This window comes from Chenopodium album, chromosome 12, assembly GCF_948465745.1.
Source record: "Chenopodium album chromosome 12, dcCheAlbu1.1, whole genome shotgun sequence".
In the NCBI taxonomy this organism is placed as follows: Eukaryota; Viridiplantae; Streptophyta; class Magnoliopsida; order Caryophyllales; family Amaranthaceae; genus Chenopodium; species Chenopodium album.
Genome location: NC_137845.1, coordinates 50,951,626 through 50,964,591, shown reverse-complemented (window position 1 = coordinate 50,964,591; position 12,966 = coordinate 50,951,626). Strand labels below are relative to the sequence as shown.

General features: G+C 34.9%; 1 long non-coding RNA gene across 1 annotated transcript; it reads right to left on the bottom strand.

Annotated features, from left to right (window-relative positions):
* Positions 1-5,287: 5,287 nt before the first annotated feature.
* Positions 5,288-8,168, bottom strand: LOC145572546 (uncharacterized). The gene is made up of 3 exons (XR_014096882.1): positions 7,952-8,168; positions 6,135-6,270; positions 5,288-5,579 (listed from the first exon to the last, which is right to left on the bottom strand). It is a non-coding gene; the product is annotated as an uncharacterized LOC145572546 (long non-coding RNA).
* Positions 8,169-12,966: the final 4,798 nt, after the last annotated feature.

The following is a 12,966-nucleotide window of genomic DNA, read 5'->3' as shown; positions in this document are numbered from 1 at the left end:
GAGAGAGAGAGAGTATGAGAGGGGTTGGGTTTCGTGTTTGCTAATTAGGGTTTGATCTTACTGATCACTGAATTGCATCGTCAAAACCCTAGGCACCTAATCTATATATAATCCTATTATAATTAGACTAGGTTACGAAGCCCAAAACCCTCCATACTACTCCATATGGTCGGCCACCTTAGGGGATGAGGCCCATCATGGGCCTCGTCCTCTCATGCTCGAGCTAGGCCCTTTGTGTGATCTTATAAGATCCGTCCAATTGGGCTTTGGCCTATTTTACTAGCCCAAAGGTCGTTAGTACCTCTGCTAGATATGATATAACGATGATCTAAATGAACGAATTTAATTATCTCCATAATTTGATCCATTTATATATCTAGTAATTGCACTTGACGAATACATAAATCCTTCAAAGGTGTTATCCATACTATCAAACCACCGGTGTAATAATAAATCCTTCTTAAATCAAAGATATTCCAGTTTAAAAGGATACAAATATGTGTTAAAAGAAACAATTAGACATGAGAAGGTTTTGCGTAGAACGGACTCACGTGAGACCGGGCTCAGCAACAAAAAGGTGCGGGTTTGAGAAACCCGATCAAAGCTCAAGCACCAACATTTGATAAAATCGATAATATTGTCTTATTTCTGATAAAAATTATCTTATTCCTGACTAAAATAGTCTTATTTTTGATAAAAAAAATATCTTATTTCTGACTAAATTTATCTTATTCCTGACGAAAATAATCTTATTCCTGACTAAAATTTTAAAATTCCTGAAAAATATTAAACAAATTAATATTAATCTAATACCTGACAATAAACATTTAATACCAAACAATAACAATTAAATACCAAACAATAAACATCTAATGCCTAACATTATTTTCTCCTTTACCACTGACCCTTTTCTTCTTCCATGACTACAATATTTTCTCTCTTCTCAACTTTCAGATTTCACATCATCTTTAACAAACTCCTACATTTTATCATCAATTAACAATTCCACAATCAAATTTCACAAAATCAAATTAACTAAATTCACCCAAAACTATCGAGACAAAGTCGCCTCACCTAAATCCTCCTTATCTCGACCATTATCAATAGAATTCGACCTCCCTAAACTCACAGAGTAGAAGCATAGATCTGGTCATTCTCTAGATCATCTCGAAACTCTGAATTTGAAGCACTGATCGCCAAAGTAAGTTGCATCTGATCATTCATAATCTCTGGCAAGTTGGGAGGTGGGGGAGAGGAGGCAGAGAGTGGTGGAGTGATAGGAATGGTGTCCTTCGAACAAGTGTATTATTCCGATAGAGGGTTCGGAGCTATTAGAAAACTATTTATTTAGTAAGTTCAAGTGATCGGAATGCTTAGGTGGAGGCCGCTTCCGATCAGTAATATTAATGTATAATATCACAGCTTAATCTTGACTGAACCCTTCGGGTCACACCAAAGTAACTAACGATCCAACACGACGAATTAATCCGAGAGGAATTAATGAGTCACTCGAGTATTGTGAACAAAGACATCGGATTCCGAGCTTAGAGTGTCAGAACCAAATCTTAAAAGTCGAGCCAAAATTTAGGAATTGGCGAGACGGGAGAATGTTTCAAGTAACAAGTAAAAACCTTAGCCGCGCGAAAGGCTAGGGATGCGCACCAAATAGAAGTGTGCCACGTGGCAGCACGCAATGTGGCAGCCACCAAGTGGCAGCGCGCCATGTGGCAAGGGCCGCGGACCCGGGTGTCGGGTCATGGACGCGGGCCGGGTGACAGGTCATGGACGCGGGCCGAAAGGTGGTAGCTTAACCGAACCCAACTTGGGGCTCAAGGTTGGGTGCTACATGGTTAGCTCACAATGGAAGTGAGTTGCCTTGGGGAGCAAGTGAGGAAGTGGTCCTCACCTAACCATGTGACACTTGTTACTTAGTTATTCCTTGGTTTATTTAACTAGGAATTGAATTCAACATTCTTTCCATGTGGGATGTTTTTGTGAAAAAGTCCCACATTGAAAGATGAGAGGAATTCATAAGGAAGCACTCCTTATAAATAGCCAAGGCATACCTTGGGATTGTTCACTTGAGTAAGAGCTCAATTAGCTAGGTATCTCCACTTGAGAGAAAACCTATAAGCTTATTAATTACTTGGGTAGTCTTTTTGATCGGACTTGGCTAACCTCCAAGTAGTAGATCGGTCGGGTCGCATTGTGGGTGGACTTCGTCAGAGGTCCTCGCCCTTTGTGAGGCTCGGCTTTCTCAAGTAAGAGTTCAATCCGGTTGAGCAAAGCACGCTACAAGGGTAATTTAGTCTTTTCTCTAATCTTGTTATTTATGCATTTTGTTATATTAATTGTGATTTTGTTCTTGGGCTCGGGTTTTATTTCCGCGGTGAGTCGGACTCATCGAAACCCAACATGGAGGATCTGGCCGCCATTGATAGGCGGGAGGAGAGAGAAAGGGGAAGAAGGAGAATGAAGATGGTAGACTTACGTGAATCTATCTCTCCCAAAACTTTACCATTAGATTTGAGCCTTGTTGTGCTTGACTTATTTTGATTTCTTTCACATAAAGCATTCATGCAATTTCAAACAAAAAACCGAATACAACATTGCCTTGGAGTCAAAATTCAATATCTCCTTTTCACTTCCATGAGCCCCCAAGGGTTTAATATGCATTGCTAAAGTTTTGTTTTTGTTTTTTTTTTTGGTTTTTTTTTTTTTTTTTTTTTTGCTCTTGGCTTGGGCATAGTCAGCATAGAACATGGCATGAAAAAAGAACTCTATTTGTTCTGTTCACCTTATTTTCATTTATTTTAGGTATAATAAGTTCAGCGCAAACTATTGGGAGCGGGCACCCACACCCAAGTGTTTATGCGGCGAGAAGGTAGCGACAACGAGAAATTGATCCTCCATTTCAGATTCAACCTTAAACCTCTATTCCCTGCTAACTTCAACACCTAAAACCAACAATTTCAATCTCCATTTCAGATTCAATACCCCAAAAAATAAAAAAAAAACCAAAACAATTAAAAAAAATTGGTATGGTCATCTTTGACGTAATTGACCAACTGGGAATTGAAGGTCGGGTTTGACGGACGACCTTCTTACGGTCATCGCCGCGACAGCCACCGACGCCTTTGGTGGTGGTTTCAATTGGAGGTGGTGCGATTTTGTGAACGATAATGGTCGTGGGTTGGGCGGCGATTGAGGATCAACGGTGATGATCGTGGGTTGTGAAGGATTTATATCTTCGTCATGTGCAATTACTAGATATATAAATGGATTAAATTATGGAGATAATTAAGTTCGGACATTTGGGTCGTCTTTTTATCATAGCTAGAGGTACTAACGATCTTTGGACTAGTAAAATAGCCCAAAGCCCAATTGGACGGATCCTATAAGGTCACAAAGGGTTTAGATCGGGCATGAGAGGACGAGGCCCAAGATGGACCTCATCCCCTAGTATGGCCGGCCACATGGAATAGGTTGGAGGGTTTTGGGCTTCCTAACCTTAGTCTAATTATAATGTGCTTATAAATAGACTAGGTGCCTAGGGTTTGCATGTAAGAAGTAATTCAGTGATCAGTTTGATCAAACCCGAATTAGCAAACACGAGACCAAGCACTCAAACCTTCCTCTCTCTCTCACGGTTCTCTCTCCTCCCTCGGCGCCAATGTGGTGGTTCGTGGTGGTCGGTTAGTCCATTAAAGGTGGTGATTGCAATTTTCCTCAATCACTCGACTAATCTAGTATTGGTGGACAACTTGTTCGAAGCTCGTGGACTAAGTAGAGGAGCAACGCTTGGGGCTCTATTCTCTCCTTGATTTGTCAATCAATTGTTACGTGGAATTCACGCTTCAAAGGTATGATTATGTGTCTTGTGTGTTATGCATGCGATCTTGGGATTAGGTGCTTGATTGAATATGGTTCATGTTTTTCCGCTGCGTAGTACCTATAAACTCCTACAGTGGTATTAGTTAGCCTCTTGCATGAACGCGCTTGATCATATTAATACGATTAATTTGAAGTCCATGTTAATTTTATAATCAATTAAGAGGGAGAAATTAATTTAATTATGGTTCAATTATTATATTTAATGTGATTAAACTTTTGGAATCGAATAAATGCGATTTAATTATGCTCAAAATAGCCATGAAGAGGATCTAATTTTAGCCCTAAAGTATTCGAAATTTTCGAACCCTAAGCCTAATAATTTCAAATTTTTCGAAATTAATAGCCCTAAAATATGATTATTGTGCTTAATTTTGATTTAATTCGAATTGTTTTATGTTTCATAATTTTAATCGGATTCATTTATGCATAAAAATGTTTTGAGTATGATCATCGATTTAATTTTAAGAGTTAGAATTAAATTGGGATTAATTTTATGATGAACCCTAATTTTAAAGTTGAATGTGATTTAATTTTAATTTTTGGACTGATTTAATTTAATTTTAATAAAAGTTATTTTGATTAAATTAAAAAAAAAATATTTATAAGGCCGGCAGCCGCGGCTGGGTGGCGCAGCCACGACAGCTGTCGACCTGGTGGTGGTCCAAGAGAGAGGGGAAGGGGAGGGCGGCGGTCCTGGTGGCTGGGGCAGCAGCTGTGCAAGCGTTGCACGCTACTGCCATGGCTGCCACTGCTACGGCGTGCTGCTGCCTTGCGGCAATGGCTGCTACGAAGCAGCCAGCCACCGTGGCTAGCTTCGACTAGCCAACCACGGTGGCCAGCAGCCGTACAGCCACCGTTTTCATAAAAAAAAAAATTCTGTTTTTGAAAATTTTTCAAGATAATTACAAAATTATTTCGGGATAAAATCAATTTAATTTAGGATAAAATCTTTTGTTTTAGGATAAAATCAAATATTCAAAAGTTGTTATATTTGATATTATCTATATTTAAAGTTGTTAAATTGGTAAATATCCATAATTAAAGTGGTTAATTTTGGATAAGATTGATTAGGACACTACTACATTTTGACCTATTGCAACCCCCAAATACGTTGCATCAGGCATCAAAATCCGTGGCATTAGGCCTAATGCAACGGCCATATACCGTGACATCTGCTGGCGTTGCAGTAGGTCTAATGCAACGGCATATGACACCTAATGCCACGACATCCATGATCCGTTGCATTAGATCAAGACCTAATGCAACAACAACATTATTGTCGTGGCATTAGGGCTATAATACCTAATGCCACGGTTCCTTATACCAAATGCCACACTGTGCATACACCTAATGCAAATAATAATAATAATAATAATAATAATAATAATAATACTTCAAAAAAAAGAATTGTATTAGTATAAATTAAAAGTTTGTACATTGTTATCTATAAGGAAATTTACAAAATTAAATCATCACTAGTTAAACTAAGAAAAAAAAAACAATTAAAAGGTAAAACTAAATCATTTTGTCCTCCAAATAATATTTTCAACAATTCTTTGGACCGCATTATCATTTCTTTCTCCTACTTCTCCAATTTCTCAAGTAAAGCATTTTGGAAAGCATCTTCTTCAACTTCAGTATCTACCTCTAGCACTGTTTACACATATCCAATGGATCTAAATATCCTGATAAACAAAACATACACACGTACAAACAAATCAAATGGGATTATAAAAGTATCGAGCACTCAAAAAAAAAAAAAAAGGAACTTGATGTTTGTTTGTTTTTTCCCAACTGAAATTGAAACAGGAGGCTTGGCCCTACTCCTACTGCCATGTTGATCATAAGTATAAACCTGGGATCATGCACATACAAGAGAAGCATAACGTGCACAATATTATAAAAATGAATGTCATTGGAAATGGAACAAGTACACAAATTATTAGGTTAAAAAATTTACCAAATACCATATCATATGTAATGGAAGCTAGTACGAACTGTCATTGCCTCTCCTTTGTTTTACATGTAAGTTTTATCATACACAAATCTATTATAGAGTATGCAAGATGTTTCTAGATTATTTGAACATATTAACTATTCCTATAATAATATAGTACATAGTTTAATTATTCACCTTTAACTATTTTAAACTCACCAAACATGTATTTTCTGAGATCTAAAACTTACAAGGATATAATATAAAAATTTAAGACATAGACTAAAGGTGTAAGATACTTTACCTTCCTATTAAGATACTAAAAACTGGTCACTATCATAAAGCTAATAGTACACCAGAATGTGAGGAACTCTAACTTTATTGGATCCATCAGCCATTCGTTTGTTTAGTAAATGGCGTTCTGAGGGAGCATTTTCAATCTATAAGAATTAAAGCATAGATGTTAGCTACATTTCTACAAGCACCTAGGATTGTCAAACTACAGAAAATGTCTAAATACGATTACGTCCACTGAAGTTATGTACTAAGGCTACAAAGGTAGATTTTAAATGGATATTACTTCAAAGAAACCAAATTTAAGAACCTGTCCATACTTAATAATCAACAAGATGAAATAACAGTGACACAATAGACAAGCGTAGTCTATCAATCAATATTTTTTGAGACAATTATTAAACCTGAGTTTCAATAACCTTGAGCAGAGAACTTGCACAATCAGCTGCTTGAACAATTTAAGTAAATATGAAGCCTATATTATGTTTAATCCACTAAATCAAAAATGAATCTAGGTGTAAAAATTATGAGCAACCAGTTTGGTATACATGATGCAACTTGCTACTTTTCTATGGTTCGTTAACATTACTTTCATCCACAAAAACGTCACCATTTCAAGAAAACATATAGACATACCACACAGTCCATTGACTCAATAAAGGGTAATTGAGCTAAGGTAAATTTAATACCACCTATTCATATGCAAAACAGATGATATAAAATTGAAACCAACAAAAAAAAGTTGGCACAGTTAAATCCAAGCCAAGAATAAAAATTTACTTAAGTAATATTAGGGAAAAGCACTATAAATTATCTTGATGAAATTCGGGAGAGTACATTGCATATCATTCTAATGCCGCCATCAATGATGATAGATACATCAACAACAAACCAATATAAGATTCTTCTGGGTAAACCAAGTAAACTAGAAACAACCTAATCTTGCTAGAGAATGACAAATTTGACTAAGCAATGAAAAATTAAAATAAGTCGTTACCCACTAAAGTCAAGCAGCTCTGGCTTTGAAAAGCTGTAAGTAATCACAGAAATAAAAGCATCAGTGATGCTAGAGCCCAAAACTAATGAGTGCGTACTTAGTTCCTTGAATGAAAGGAAACATCAACCAATAACTCCAATCGATACATCAACCTACACTCTAATTAACTCCAAATAAAACAACATTAAAAAGCACATCTAAATTTAAAACTCACTAAATCACTCAAACAAATATAATCATGATAAGGTAGGTCAAAAAAATATCCCAAATTAATTACATTGCAGAAATTCAGAGCAGAAATCCTAATTGATATATTTAGAACAATTATAGAATGTAAGATAATTGCAGCATTTTGTATAATAATGACCAATAATTGAAGCGACAAAAAAAAAAAAAAAAAAAAAAAAGTAAGCCGTAAAATAAAATGAAAAACTTACAAGATTTTGTGGGCATGAAAATCTGACCAGATTTCACCAAAAAATTAAAGAAGAGACAATTCTAAAGCCTAAAAATACACCATTTTATATACTCTATATTCAAGCAATTAACTACAATTGAGCCTTACATTGTTTGGGGGTTTTGTCCTTAATTTTCCTAAAGCAACTATAACTAATTGTAATTGTTGATATTGTTTCACAATTGGGCAATTTGAATTTGAATATAGTCAAAAATTTGTAAATTTTGCTCTTAGCATCATATAGTTGAAAATCTGAATATAGTCGAAGAATTATTGTTGATTTTCGCAACAATATTACTTAAATCAGATAACGAAAAATGAAAAAACATTGAAATATACAGAAGGAGAAGAAAAGAAGATGATCTGAGCTTACCCATAAAAATCTTCACAATTTCGTCGAAGTAGAGTAAAACCCCCAAATTCCAATTGAAAGACACCAAGAACCCAAACCCTAAAATTTGAATCACAAAATTAGTAAGGTGAAATGAAAGAAAATGAGAAAATATGAAGATGACAAAGTATAAGCATGGAAAGGAAAAGAAATGGAGTAAGCTATAGAATTGGAGAATTGGAAGAGTATTATGCGGAGTGCGACAGTACGAGAGAATGAACAATGAGAAACTGCTAGTGCTAGTAATAACTTTGTATTCTTTATTTTACTAATTAAAAAAAAAAGAATAAAAAAAATTATAAAAATAAGAGCAGTTGCATTAGCTCACCTAATGCAACTGCATTTTAGAGGCCGTTGTGTTAGCCCACTTAATTTCGCAATATAGAATGACCGTGGCATTAGACCCACCCTATTGCAACGGCACTAAATAAACCGTTGCATTAGCCCATTTTATGTCGTTGCATTTGATTAAAAATGTAGTAGTGGGATATTCTGAGCATATTCCAAAAGGATAATAATTGATTTAAATAATGTGATTATTCCATAATTAGATTAGGATATAATTGATTTTAAAATTGATTGGCTAATAATTAGGATAGAATCTCCTAAAGTTGTTAGGATAATCATGGAAGATTAAATATGATTTATTTTTCTAGATTAAAAAAAGATTTGATTCTATCTCATGCCTAATTTAAGATATATGATATTTTATGATTGGTCATGAATAATATACGATATTATCTAAATATGATTAAAATATAAGATATTTTAGGAAGTGCGTTGCCTTAATTATGAACATTCGATGTTGTAGTTTAGACAAGTATGTTAAGTGATTTATTATATGACACTTTTATAATATATGATATTATGTTGTTGTATATATAGACTGGTATGACCCATACATTCTAAAATACGATATGTGCATCGTGATGTATTTTTGTAATCTAAATACGGTCTGCGTACCGTTAAGTATTTTTGAAAATTTTATTTAAAGTAAATAGATTAGTTATTTAAATAGTGTTAGTCCTTAGAAGCCCATGAAGTGAAGGCCCAAAGGAGCAAGGTAGATGGAGATCCATTATGATTCAAGTGGGAGGTTTTCATTTCTAGTTTTCTTAGGACTAAGGGGCCATACTATCTCATGTTTTATTGCATTAGTAGATTATGCATGTTAGATTTTATTTATGTTGATTGATGATGCGCTAGAGTTCACTAAATAATCACAACATAATGAATCTAGGTCCCAGTAATATTGAGATTGCTTTTCCAATTAGATACCCAATAATCCTTGGATAGTGAGTGATAGGTCAGCCTCCGCAGAGTGTCAATTGTTATTTTAGGCATTGTGGGGCAGATCATGTTCTGCATATTTAATTGATTATGCTCAACAAGGTTACTTAAAGCGTTTAGAACCTTGAAGCAAAGGGTAATAATTAAGCATGTAATGGTTAATTATTCAACCAAGAGTTACAAGAGTTGTAATCAGTAAAGAGTTTACTCACCTTGAAAATGTAATGCTTGATGGTAGGGCCTCAGTCCGGTCAACTATTACATAAATAAAGGATCTTGGAATCATTTAAAATTCAATTGGGATCAATTAATGTTGAATAAAGTGTTTTAAAGTTACCTAATTAATTCGTTTATGGTACTTTAAATTTTAATTAAACATAATTATTAAACTTTGCCTTATTTTGACATAGATGGGTAGCCGTAACAATGATGGCAGTAATTCTTTTCCACCAACAATGAAAACAAGGCTTAATTTTCTCAACTTCAACGATTGGGAAAGCGAGCTTAGAAGTTTTCTAAGGAACGAAAATCTCGAATTTCGTTTAGACTTACTAATCGAGGGCAGATTTAGTCTAGGCATGACTCCTGAGAAGCATTTGAGAAATGTTTCAGATTCTAAGAGAGTCGCATATGTAATGTTATCTTCCATTCCAGAGGATTGGGCTAGAAGATTCATGGATTATGAACCTTATCTCTTATTCAAGTGCTTACGTGATGTTTGCAATGGAATACTGAATTCCCATGTTGATGGGAAATTGGATGAAACGTCGAGAAAATCATTAATATGGTTCCCAAGAACGACGACTCCTGGACTGGAAGTATTAGGTTTGAAACCTACAAGATCAATGGCGAGATAATTTCGAGAAAACTCTTGCCAGGCCAGTCAGTACAGATTCATGTGGATATGATGGTTCAACTATTTAGCCGCATGAGTATGTTAGGGAGACCATACAAAGATCATGAGGTTCATGATATAATTTCGCATTCTCTACATGATGGTTTTGACCTCGAGAAACTTTCACAAGAGGGTGAGGATTTTGCAGTCAAGCTAGTTGATTTACTCAAGAATCATGCAGAGAATTACCTGAAAAGAGAATAAGCCAGTGCTTGAACAAGGATGTCCTCACTAGGATGAAGTGACAGGTAAGAGTTACCTAATATCCTATGTTACAAACATTTTAACTTTCACTTAGGTATGTGATACCAAGTTGCGGTGCTTAACATTATCAATGTTGCGCAGGAACTGCAAATAAGTGAAGCTAGCATGGAAATGGAGCTTGAAGGTGCACTACAAGTTTTTGAGTGGCCAGAGATAGCTTCATAGTTTTATTTTCTAATCTGTTTATCATGATTTTAGAACAATTTCCAGTTTTGATGAGACAATTTTCAGTGTTAGTTTGAATACTGATTCGGTTTTTACTTGTCTTGGACAAGTGTTGATCCATGACCAAGGTAATAAATTGTTTTCATTTTGTTGTATGACATTGATATAAGTAGATCACAAAAGCAAAATTAGATTATTTAAATTAGACTTACTTATAACAAAGTAAGGTTAGGTCACATAAACCATTTGCACATCCAAAGTTACATTGGACGGACTCTTATTTTTATGTGATTATGAATCACTTGAGAATTAAAGGTCATGCTTGATAAGGTGAAATGACCAAGTCGTCTTTTAGTTGAAAGGGTAAAAGAGCTAAAATGACCTTTTGGAACTCATACATATGATGGGTGTGTACCATAAGTTCAAAATTAGCAAAGAGATTTAACTATTTCTTGCTTTTACTAACGATTTAAGTAATTATATTGATAATTACTTAATGAAGTAAAGCTTGGAATCATTGAAAAGTTCAAGAATTCCAAAATGAAATGTAAAATAAGTTTGAGATAAGCAATTTAACACCACAATATGATTGTTGTGATAAATATTTAACTCAAAATAAAGATCATCTAAAAGGGAATTGTTGAATTAGTTCACAATCCAGAAACATTACAATTAAAATGTATGTTAAAGGAAGGAATCAAACTTTGCTTGTCATGGTTCGATCCTAGTTTAGCTTTAATAATTTACAAATATCGTTTTGAGGATATGCATTTACACCAACAATTGCGAATATACTAAACAGGAAACTTAATCAAAGCAGCAGAAATGATGTCATAAGAGTTATGATTTGGAAATGTTCCAAAGTTATTTTTTCAAAACAGGATAAAGGGTTATGAAATCAATGTAAAATGTTTACAAAGATGACATAATGCACCCTAAATCAGGCAAATAGTTCTTCATGGGTTTTCTCATGGAAACTAAGAGGTATTATTCCTACAATCGCGTAGAAACAAAGTGTTTGTTGCTCGCGATAGTGTCTTTATAGAAAGAAGTCTCTTCCTACAAAGCCAAGTGGGAGTAAAGTTAGATCTTGATAAGATTCGAGACGAGCAACAAATGGATGTGGATAACACTACATCAGAGACAAGGGCGTATGAAATCAGCTAATTTGATAATTCATATGTCGAAGCAAGCTAATTCAACTAGCGAGACTTTTATCGTCCCAACTTGAATGAAAGGCTTCAAAGAGTTGAAGAGAATAATTCTATTGTTGCTCATACCTATTGTAGGTTACTTGGGATCAAAACAAACAGTTTGTTGAAATTCTGAGAAAAAAGTGGATTCTAAAATTTTCCTATTGGAATGGTTAGAACCCACAACCTACAAGCAAGCTTTGGATAAGTGCCAACTCAAGAAATGGCTTAAGGCCATGAGATCCAGAATGGACTCCATGTCTATGAAGATGTGTTGGTCCATGATAGTCTTACAAATAGGGTCAAACCTATTAGTTGGGTAAGCCTATTCGGATTCTTCTAGTGATTGCTGATTTTGATTACGAAGTTTAGCAATGGAGATCAAAATCACCTTCATGAAATGTTCTTGATGGATGGTATGTATATGATACAACCTAAGAGTTTTGAAATCCAGAAATTCCTAGAAAGTTTTGCGAACTTCAGAAATTCATTTAATGGATTGAAGTAAGCATCAAGGAGTTGGAACATTTATTTCGATTAGGCAATCAAACAATTTGATTTCCTCAAAGAACGATAAGGAATCTTGTAGAGACAAGAAGTTTAGTGGGAGCAATTGGTCTTCTTGGTCATGTATGTAGATGACATACAATTCATATGAAATGACATATCAATGCTTGAATAAGTCAAGTAGCGGCTAGAGAGTTGTTTCCATATGAAAGACTTAGGAGATGTTAAATACATATTGGGAATCAAGATCCACGAAATGAATCTTGAAGAATGATTGGACAACATTGAGAGACTTATATTGATAAGGTTCTTGACAGGTTCATGAAGCAAGACTCTAAGAGAGGATGTTTTCCCATGTTTCATGGTAATACGCTCTGTAAAACTCGGTGCCTTCAAAAGCTAGTAGAGTTGAGTTGTATGGATAATGTGCCTTATGCTTTTGCAAAAGGATCCATTATATGTGCCATGATATGTACAAAGCAAGATGTTACATATGACTTGTGCATGTGTAGCATGTTTTCAAGTAAATTCAGAATAAGCATACTGAAAGTTGCCAAGAGCAAATCCTTGAGTACTTGAGAAGGACTAAAGGAATGTTTCTAGCTAATGGTGTTAAAAGTGAATAAGTTGTCAAAAGGTTATACGGATGCAAGTTTTTCAAACAGGCAAGATAATTCTAGATG